The 8,948-nt window shown below is 39.5% G+C and overlaps 1 protein-coding gene across 1 annotated transcript in view; it reads right to left on the reverse strand.

The window, feature by feature from the left end:
• Positions 1 to 8,440, reverse strand: part of misp (mitotic spindle positioning) — a 54,551-nt gene extending 46,111 nt beyond the window's left edge. Inside the window, exon 1 of the mRNA XM_084692405.1 lies at positions 8,332 to 8,440. The gene's annotated coding sequence lies outside the window, so the exon portion shown is untranslated. The remainder of the gene's footprint in view (positions 1 to 8,331) is intronic.
• Positions 8,441 to 8,948: the final 508 nt, after the last annotated feature.

Here is an 8,948-nt window from a genome sequence, read left to right on the forward strand (position 1 = left end):
TGAATAGCCCTATATTTAGCCCTATAGCCTATTTCTAAAAACCAAGTGAAAAGAATACTATACAGTGACAGCATACATTTCAGTTAAGTTTGCATCATGTCTCTGATTGTTATCGGACTTGTACCCCATTCTGCCACTGCAATGCCTTAGCTCACATGCTGGCGACCATATACATTTACATTTAGTCATTTAGCAGACGCTCTTATCCAGAGCGACTTACAGTAAGTACAGGGACATTCCCCCCGAAGCAAGTAGGGTGAAGTGCCTTGCCCAAGGACACAACGTCATATGGCACGGCGGGGAATCGATCCGACAACCTTCTGATTACTAGCCCGACTCCCTCACCGCTCAGCCATCTGACTCCCATCATATAAGTCTATGCTCGAGACTGGTTGTTGCAAAGTATGACGTGTACAGCTAGTTGCAAGCGTGCACGAGTCTCGGAGCTAGGAAAAAGGTGAGCCACTGTTCAACGCTAGACCGGAAGAGCCGGAACTGGAAAGATGGCGTGGGCCAGTTTTGCGCTCTCGCTTGCCTCACTGCTCCACTGAGCACTTTTCATAGAAATGAATGGGGACGCAGTCTTGGAAGAAAAATCTAGCTGTGTCTATATAAGTCTATGGTTTGCTGTGGTCGTTGCTTTTGTCTTTGCATCTTGATGATCACGTGGATCCTTGCAGTTACGCAGCCTACTTGCTGCCTTTGGAATCGGATTTCATCCGCTGCCGATTTCATTGGTTTGCAGCACTTACACCATTTTTTATTTAGATTTTATTTTTCTTAGCCTCCAATCATCAAAAACGAACTTTAAGAGTATAAAATCACCAGATAGCTGGATAATGTATGCATTACATTGTTATGTAGCCTACACACAGCCTAAATAGGCTAAAGCGTCAAGTTTTCAAAATGTTGTTCTGTTTCAGACTCATCTTAAAATGGACTAAATTCAACTGTGAATACCTCAACAATTACACACATTACAGAACAATAAACTTTGGAGTGTTTAATAAAAAGTAGCCTATAGTGGGGCTCAGATGGCTGAGCGGTTAGGGAGTCGGGTTATTAATTAGAAAGTTGCTGGTTCGATTCCGGGCCGGAAAAATTACATTGTGTCCTAGGGCAAGGCACTTCACCCTGCTTGCCTCAGGCCAATGTCCCTGTACTTACTGTACATCACTCTGGAAAACAGCGTCTAAAATGTAAATATGACAGAAAAATCAATTTACATAAATTTCCAGACAGATTATAAAGACAATCTGCTATCTCCTAACACATAAATGATCCTTACAGTCATTCTTTGGCTCTCAACGAAGGCAGTCGCATTTTTCTCTCCTCCCCTCCCTGACCTTCCGTGCTTCGCTCTGTCTTGTCTTGTCTGCCTCAAGATACTCTCTCACCATCACTCTCCGAAACTAGAAGCATGGAATTAATTAGCTTGTCTCTCAATGCAATCGACACCATCTTCTCGAAGAGAAGCTCGGGTTCGGGGGAACCCAACTGTCCTGACGGGACGTTCGCAGCTGGCTACATGATGGACGCGTGGGCGAATTGGTGTGTTGTGTGTCTAGCAGCGCTTTCCGTTGAGGATGTTGAAGACATATTTATTTTCGGAACCGTGATTACAGGCTTTCTGCTGTTTGGAATAGGCGGTTGGCTTGTATATCGGAAAGTCAAAGACACGGCTGCAGCCATCAAAAGCCCCCTTAGGCTGCCCGACCTGATTGATATGGTGGGTAGAGCCGTTGGAGCTCTGACTGTGAACTTACAGCGGAATATGGATTACAACAGGGATAAGTTTGCGGCTCTGCAAAGGAGGTTCTAGGAGTTGGAGGCCTTCCTGAAGGGTGGACGTGAAAATTGAGTCGCGTCTACTCGTCTAAACAACTACACCAATCTTATCTACTTTAGGCACCGTAACCAGCACAGGCCTTGGCCATGGCCGTTGCTGGAAAACAACTCCCCTGGAGAGCGCCGAAGCAAAATTATCTTGCTCTTCCCTTCCCACTCCCCCACCATCATCTGTGGCTTGGTCTCTACCCGGGTCATGACCAAGGACGTCTCCTTGCCAACACAATCTGCATAGGGAGACTCGGACTGATTGTGGCTAAGGTTGAGGGCGCCAACCCAGACCTACTCAAACATTAACTTTCACCTACTACAGATACCACCACCCCCCCCATCCAATGCCTTCGACTGCTTGTTTCCCTGGGTGGCTGGCGGGTCTGTGTCCAGCGCCTATCATGGCTGCAGGTCCAGATGCTGCTGGTCTACCCCCCCCCCCCATTCCCATTGCAAGTCTGTAATGTTGTGTTGTAAATGTTTGTGGGCTTATGTGCTGAGGTTTTTGCCTGTTCCCAGATGTACTCCTCTAGAGGCATTGTCTGGGGGTTGCCTTTTTCTCTCCTCCTCTCTCCTCATGTTATGCTTTACTGTAACTTTCTAGTTGGCGCTGCTAATGGCTGCCTAGGTAGGCTCTCCTGCAAAAGTAAATTCCGTGTCTGTGCAAACTTTCATGGTAAATAAACATCAATTCAATCCTTACCATTTTATTAGTTGATATCTAATATTAGTTTTATTTTATACTCAGAGGTAACTGCATAATTGAAACACAATTTGACTCAACAGTCAGTTGAGTTTATGTTAAACATACAACACACTCACTGAACATACCTTTTTTATTTTAATAAAATCTGTTAATAAACTATAAGAGGATAATGGTCAGTATTCGTCCTGATCACCTGCTTTACTTAGTGGTTCAGCTTCACTGAAACATTCCATTAACAGTATTTGAAGTAAACAATTATTCAAATAATTGTTTTGAATAACGATTTGATTATTGTCAAATAATCACAATCACCTTGATATGTCAAAACATGACTGATTTACAGCTGTTTATACTTACATTTACATTACATTTACATTTATTCATTTAGCAGACGCTTTTATCCAAAGCGACTTGCAAGAGAGAGCTTTAAAAAAGTGCATAGGTCACTGGTACTTGGGTCAAATCTGACAATGCTCGCCACAGGAGAAATGGCTTACTTTTTAAAATAAAGTAACTGAACATGGCATTTCTCAGCAGTGAGAATAGCTCACTGGGATAAGACGGGCTCCTTTGAAACGCAAGATTGTAGGATTGAATCCAGCCACAGTCATCAAGCATGTAGTGATGCCGGATTATCTGTTTAGTGAAGCCAGGTACGCCACAGAAGCTGTCTAGCAGTATCAAGGCCGTAATCATAATACATATTGGGGGGGACACATCCCCCCCCCCCAATATTCAAATCTGGTCAAAATATCCCCCCAATATATTGATATAAAAATGTAAATGTGCTATGCTACGACAGGCAACCACCCACTCTGTCCAAAATTATCATTAAAAAAAAGAGATTTGTCCACCCCAATGTTGACTCCATGGCTACGGCCTTGACTAATATAATCATAATGGTAACGATAACATTGTTCTCAGGGGATTTATACTCAAGAAGAGTTGGATTTATTGTGCTTTGTAGATATAACGCTGCTACATGTAGCCAGCACATCGGATTTCTTGCATCATAAATTCTGGACGGTTTGACCCCAAATCACAAGATCTGGGGTCTCATTTATAAAGCTTGCGTACGTCACTTTCCACGCAAAGGTTGTGAAAAAAAAAAACTTGACGGGAGAATGTGCGGTCCTCCACGCAAACTCTGACCCATCCGTAGGCCTACGCACATTTTGGAGAGAGTGTGAATTGGCGACGCAGATGACTGTACTGTAGTCAGACTGCAGAAAGTAAACGTGGGAAGAACGATTACTCGTAATATTTATATATTTTGTTTCCTCATACAAGTTTTTGTCATTTAATGTTATCATTATCATGAAGATTTAATCCAGCAGTATTATTTGAGCTTGTACTGAGGGATAATTGTTCCATAAACCTTGTTCAATCCAACTCAAATTTTAAATCAAATTTCAACACTGTCTCACCATCATATTGTCCACTACCGGAGGCAGGAGGGGAAAATGCCCGACTGCATGGAATGCAGATAACATCACATTTTCTACCTTTATATAACTGCAGAACAGTTTATAACTAAATATATTTATTGCATATATCATCATATGTCATAAACTGGAAATACAGTTGTTAAGATCCCGCGCAATCGCTACACTCTACGTCCTCGTTATCAGTCCAGATTTTAATAGATTACTGTTCATAACAAAACGCTTTTGTTTTCAAATTGTATCTCGACTCGCGGTATCATTGGCACAGTTGACGCCACTGGCACAGTTTTTTTAATTGGTGATCTACCGCCACCAAATTGTCTGAGTTTTCGGGCTCCACCAATAGGCTAACAGTGTCTGAGAAGTTGTCATGCACCATGATTCACCTTAAAGAACAATCGCATGCCAGCGTCATAATGAAATACTAGATTTGCATTCATGAGGTGCTTTGCATTGACCATTTATGGTTAAAAAAGGGTGTGTTCAGGGTGGGGTACAATGCTGATTCATGTACGCACAGTTGTGGGTAATTTTTGATTTATGAACGGAACATTGCGTACAGGTGTGCTGTACGCAATGTTCCACACCAGATACTTGGTGTGGCGCAAAGAATCAGATGAGTCAGGGGTCTCATTTCTAAAACTGTGCGTACGATTCTTACTAAAAGTGTACGTACGCCCAAAAGCCAAAAATGGCGTACGCACACAAAAATTCAGATTTATAAAACCGTGCGTACGCCATTTTAGTAAAATATTACGCTTTCACATGTCGGCCATTTTGGACGTCGACCATTTTGAATGTTGTCCTAAAATGACATATTTACCGAATGCGTTGCCTCATCGTTACAAAACTCGATATACGTCTTTTGCGCAACGCCATGAAGGTAAAAGTTTCGGGGTAGCGCCACCGCGTTGCCGAAAAGTATAATGCGGTTGTAAGAAAGCGAATATTTTATTAAGTTTTCCTTTGCTTCTTGAGCTACTGAATTTCCATATCGAATGCTGCTTGGCCCCTTCATTGCTGCTTGCAGCTATATTTGTTTCTAAACATGTCCTGTTCTGTGGACATGGTCTTTATTTATTCTTTTCATACATGTCCTGTTCCGTAGACATGGTCTTTAATTATCATTATTTGTTATTAGTGCTGTCAAACGATTAAAATATGTAATCGCATTAATGTCATAGTTAACCCGTTAAGTAGTAGCGTTGCACATAGGTGATCGTTCGAAAGCGGGCCCCCCAGCGTAGCGTCGCGCGTGTGTAATTCTGAACATTCCAACCGACTATTTTCCGATAGACAAAAACGATGTGACAAACGCTATAGTATTGCTTTAAAATGTACAATTAGGAGGCTAACAAGTAACACTAGCAGGTAGTAGCATTGCTACGAGTATTGCTAGGTTGAAAGTAACGGAAGCTAACTAAAACTAGCTAGCTTCCGTTTTGGAAAAATAACTCACTCTGGTGGAAGCGTCGGAAATATTTAGTACTCAAGCATTTAATAAAGGTTAACTCACGATTAATCGCACATCTATTCTAAATGTCCCTTGATTTCTTTTTGTCCAATTATTTTTTCTTATTTGAATGCTCTTATGAACATGGAGAAGTGTATCGGATTGCTTGGTGCAAATGTTTTTTTGCTTTTTTGAAAATAACATTGCAATCGCCTGGCTTTGACGGGGGGCGGAAAATTTGCATCAGCTGTGTGCTTGGGCATCAAGTGGTATTTCAGACTGGACGTGCTGCGATGGTAGCTCAGTTCACAACAAAACACACAGATCACTTGGGTCTTGTCAATGGAACCATTTGGCAACTTTTTCAAAGTAATATTTCCATTCAGAATCTTATTGGCATCCATTGCGGTGTCTTGCTAAAAACGTAACGTTAGCCTACTACTCTAACCGACTCGCAAGCCCAAACAAGTGCGGCGTGTCTGTTGGTTTGTTTCCGGTCTTGGTAGATCCGGTGTGGTGAAAAAAACTACAACGTTTGCTAGGCCAAAAAGAATGTTAATCGTGCGATAAAAAATTGACACTGTTAAAATGGGTTTGCGTTAACGCCGTTAATAACGCATTAAACTGACAGCACTATTTGTTATATTATTTGTTATACTGTATCACCAGCAAAACATGGCCTGTTTTGTAGACATGGACATTATTTATTTATTCAAGTTGTACTGTCAGTTTAAATAAACCTTTGTGTTGTACAAAAACTTGTTGTTTTGATATTCTATACATCTATTTTGATGTGTTTTCCCATAACTTTTGTGTTTTTAGATATGTTTAGGAATATCAAAATGAATATCGATATCGCAATATTCATGCTCAATATGGCAATATCACAACAGAGGTGTAATTTGTGCATAAATGATGGTTCTCCGTCTATTTCATATCTCTGTCTTTTAGTGATCTCGCATACATAGTTACATATTTAAAATTTAATCTTAGTTTTTTGATGTAGGTGGAAAGCTTTAAATGCTTATGGTATTTTTTTCTATTGCACTTGTAAGGGTTTTTATGGTTTTCCACAGCTTTCTGGAAACGATACGATTTGGGAAGTTAAATGGGTGGACACCGTCAATCTAATCTGGCAACACTTATCCTACCTCTTGTTTTTCAGGACTTCAGCTTGATTAACTTGCCTGACTGTCACAAATCATTCTAAATCATTCTCAATAAAAGTGCAAAGGAACCTAAATCGAGTATACCTCAGAACAAAAGCAAATTCTTCTAAGCAGATTAGTTCTTCAGCAGTGTTGGGTGTACAATGTAACGCGTTACAGTAGTCAGACTACTTTTGTTAGGTAACAAGTAACTTAACGCGTTACTTATTTAATTGAATGAATCCGTTACGAGTTCCTTGTTCAAACAAGTAACGCGTTACTTAATTTAGTCTTTTGGTCGAGAGCACTCAACATGTAGCTAAAAGTCTAGGAAAGTTGAGGCTACTTTTCGCTAGGTACCTACGAAAACGTCTTAATCTGCTAGACAGGTGGGTTCCCATTCGTTCTTTTGGTGCGCAGTCTCAGAAGCCCAATTTACCCGGCGTCATGGAGCCGACCAGCTACATAGTTATGTAAGACTTGCATGTACAGGCCTACGTAATGTCACATTAAATAATGTATTGAACTCAAGCTTGTGTGATGTGTTGCTGTATTGTGCAGTGGTTTCGGTTTAGGATTATATTACAGTAAGTAAAATAGTCTGGTTCAGAACATAAGTGAACACCATTTTGCTACCATATACCTAGCTATAGCTTAGCTTCGTTTTGCTCCTAGATTCAAACCTAGCCCTTGTAGAGCTAGCTAACTATAGACTTCTGCCAGACATTTTACAACATTATTTATTGATTAAATAATTTCTTGATTGAAGAACTTCATGCAAATATTGCTTTTCATTATAGTGGATTATTACCTTGATCCGTCTTGCTGTACACTGAAGATTGATCATGTTATATGCGAGTGACACTGAATATTCAGTACAATATGTGCTATTGCTGAGGTCAACCCATTAAATGTGCCTTCTGGGCATAAGAGTGACCAAGGTAATTTGTCTTACAAATACAATACTTTTCTTAATGTAACGCAAAAGTAACTTAACACCTTACTCTCTACAGCAAGTATCTAAGTAACTTTACAAGGAATGTAACTGTAACTGTAATTAGTTACAGTTTAAAAGTAACGTTACCCAACACTGTTCTTCAGTGAACATACCTTTTGTCCAAAAAAATATTTTGATCACACTGAATTTCTCTGCATGTGTCACCACACGTGCAACATACATCTGTGTACTCCTGATAAGCTTATTTCAGTACCATTTCCTGGAATCTTCCCCACTATCCTTTTCTCATTGGCTGAGTTGTGAGAGGAGTAAACTGCAGTCAAAAAGAGATAGAGACTTTCACTTGCCCTTCACCATGGTATTAACATGCACTGGTGAGGGTGTACATGTGAATTCACACATATACAGTATATAGTTGAAGTAAAGTGAAACAAGACTAATGTAGAAAGCAGGTAAACAAGGTAGTCAGCAATATACCTGAAGTATTCAATTAATATACATATATAAACACTTCAGATAAGCTACACAGAGTTAACACCTCTAATAACTATTGGACTTTTGAAGACATTAAAAAGTACTTTACTTTAAGTAAATGCAACTACTTAAACATACCTGTAATATATGCAGTATGCCATTTTAAAGAAATAGTGTCCTCTTATTTTTGATAACCAACCATCTGTTCATTACAATGAAATGAAATATTATACCCAAGTATGTTTTCAAATAGATAAACTTTGTAGGAAAAATTTTACACAAAAAATCTTTGGAAAAATATATTTTACCTCAATTGAGTTACTGTTGTAAATTTCTTTTTCTGGATTATTGTTTTGTTTCTTCTGTTCACTGTTTCTCCTTCCATCTGTCTGTTTAATGTGCAGGCAATAGTAAAGACAAAGCTTAGCCAAAACAGGGTTGTCAGAACGAACTGACCAATGAGAAAAAAGTGTATGCGAAAGACAAAATATAATGAGTCAGAGAAACAGATTTGATGAAATAAAACTAAATTAACCTTCTTCGAAGTGCTTATTTATTTTTTCAGACAGATTATGTAATCAAAAACCCCATGATATTTAAATATAAAAAAGTTGCTCTAAAATAGGATTTCCTTGTTTCCTTTCCATATTGACATAGTATAAAGCTCTGGAGAGAATACAGTCAGGGTTGGTAGTTTTGTAAATGTTGTGGCTTCACCCATGAATTGGTGGGTCTTTCCTTGTAATAATTTGAGTGTGTGTGTGTGTTTATATATCATATATTGATATTCAACAGCTGCATTAAGATAACACCAACACTGCTAAATCTGTGTGCTAGCTGGCTAATGGGTGAATTTGTCAACTAGCGTCGACAAATTTATTTTTGTTACTTTTTCTCCAAAGTAGGAAACAGCATTTTTAATCCT

Source organism: Hypomesus nipponensis, chromosome 26, assembly GCF_054491055.1.
Source record: "Hypomesus nipponensis isolate SF chromosome 26, ASM5449105v1, whole genome shotgun sequence".
In the NCBI taxonomy this organism is placed as follows: Eukaryota; Metazoa; Chordata; class Actinopteri; order Osmeriformes; family Osmeridae; genus Hypomesus; species Hypomesus nipponensis.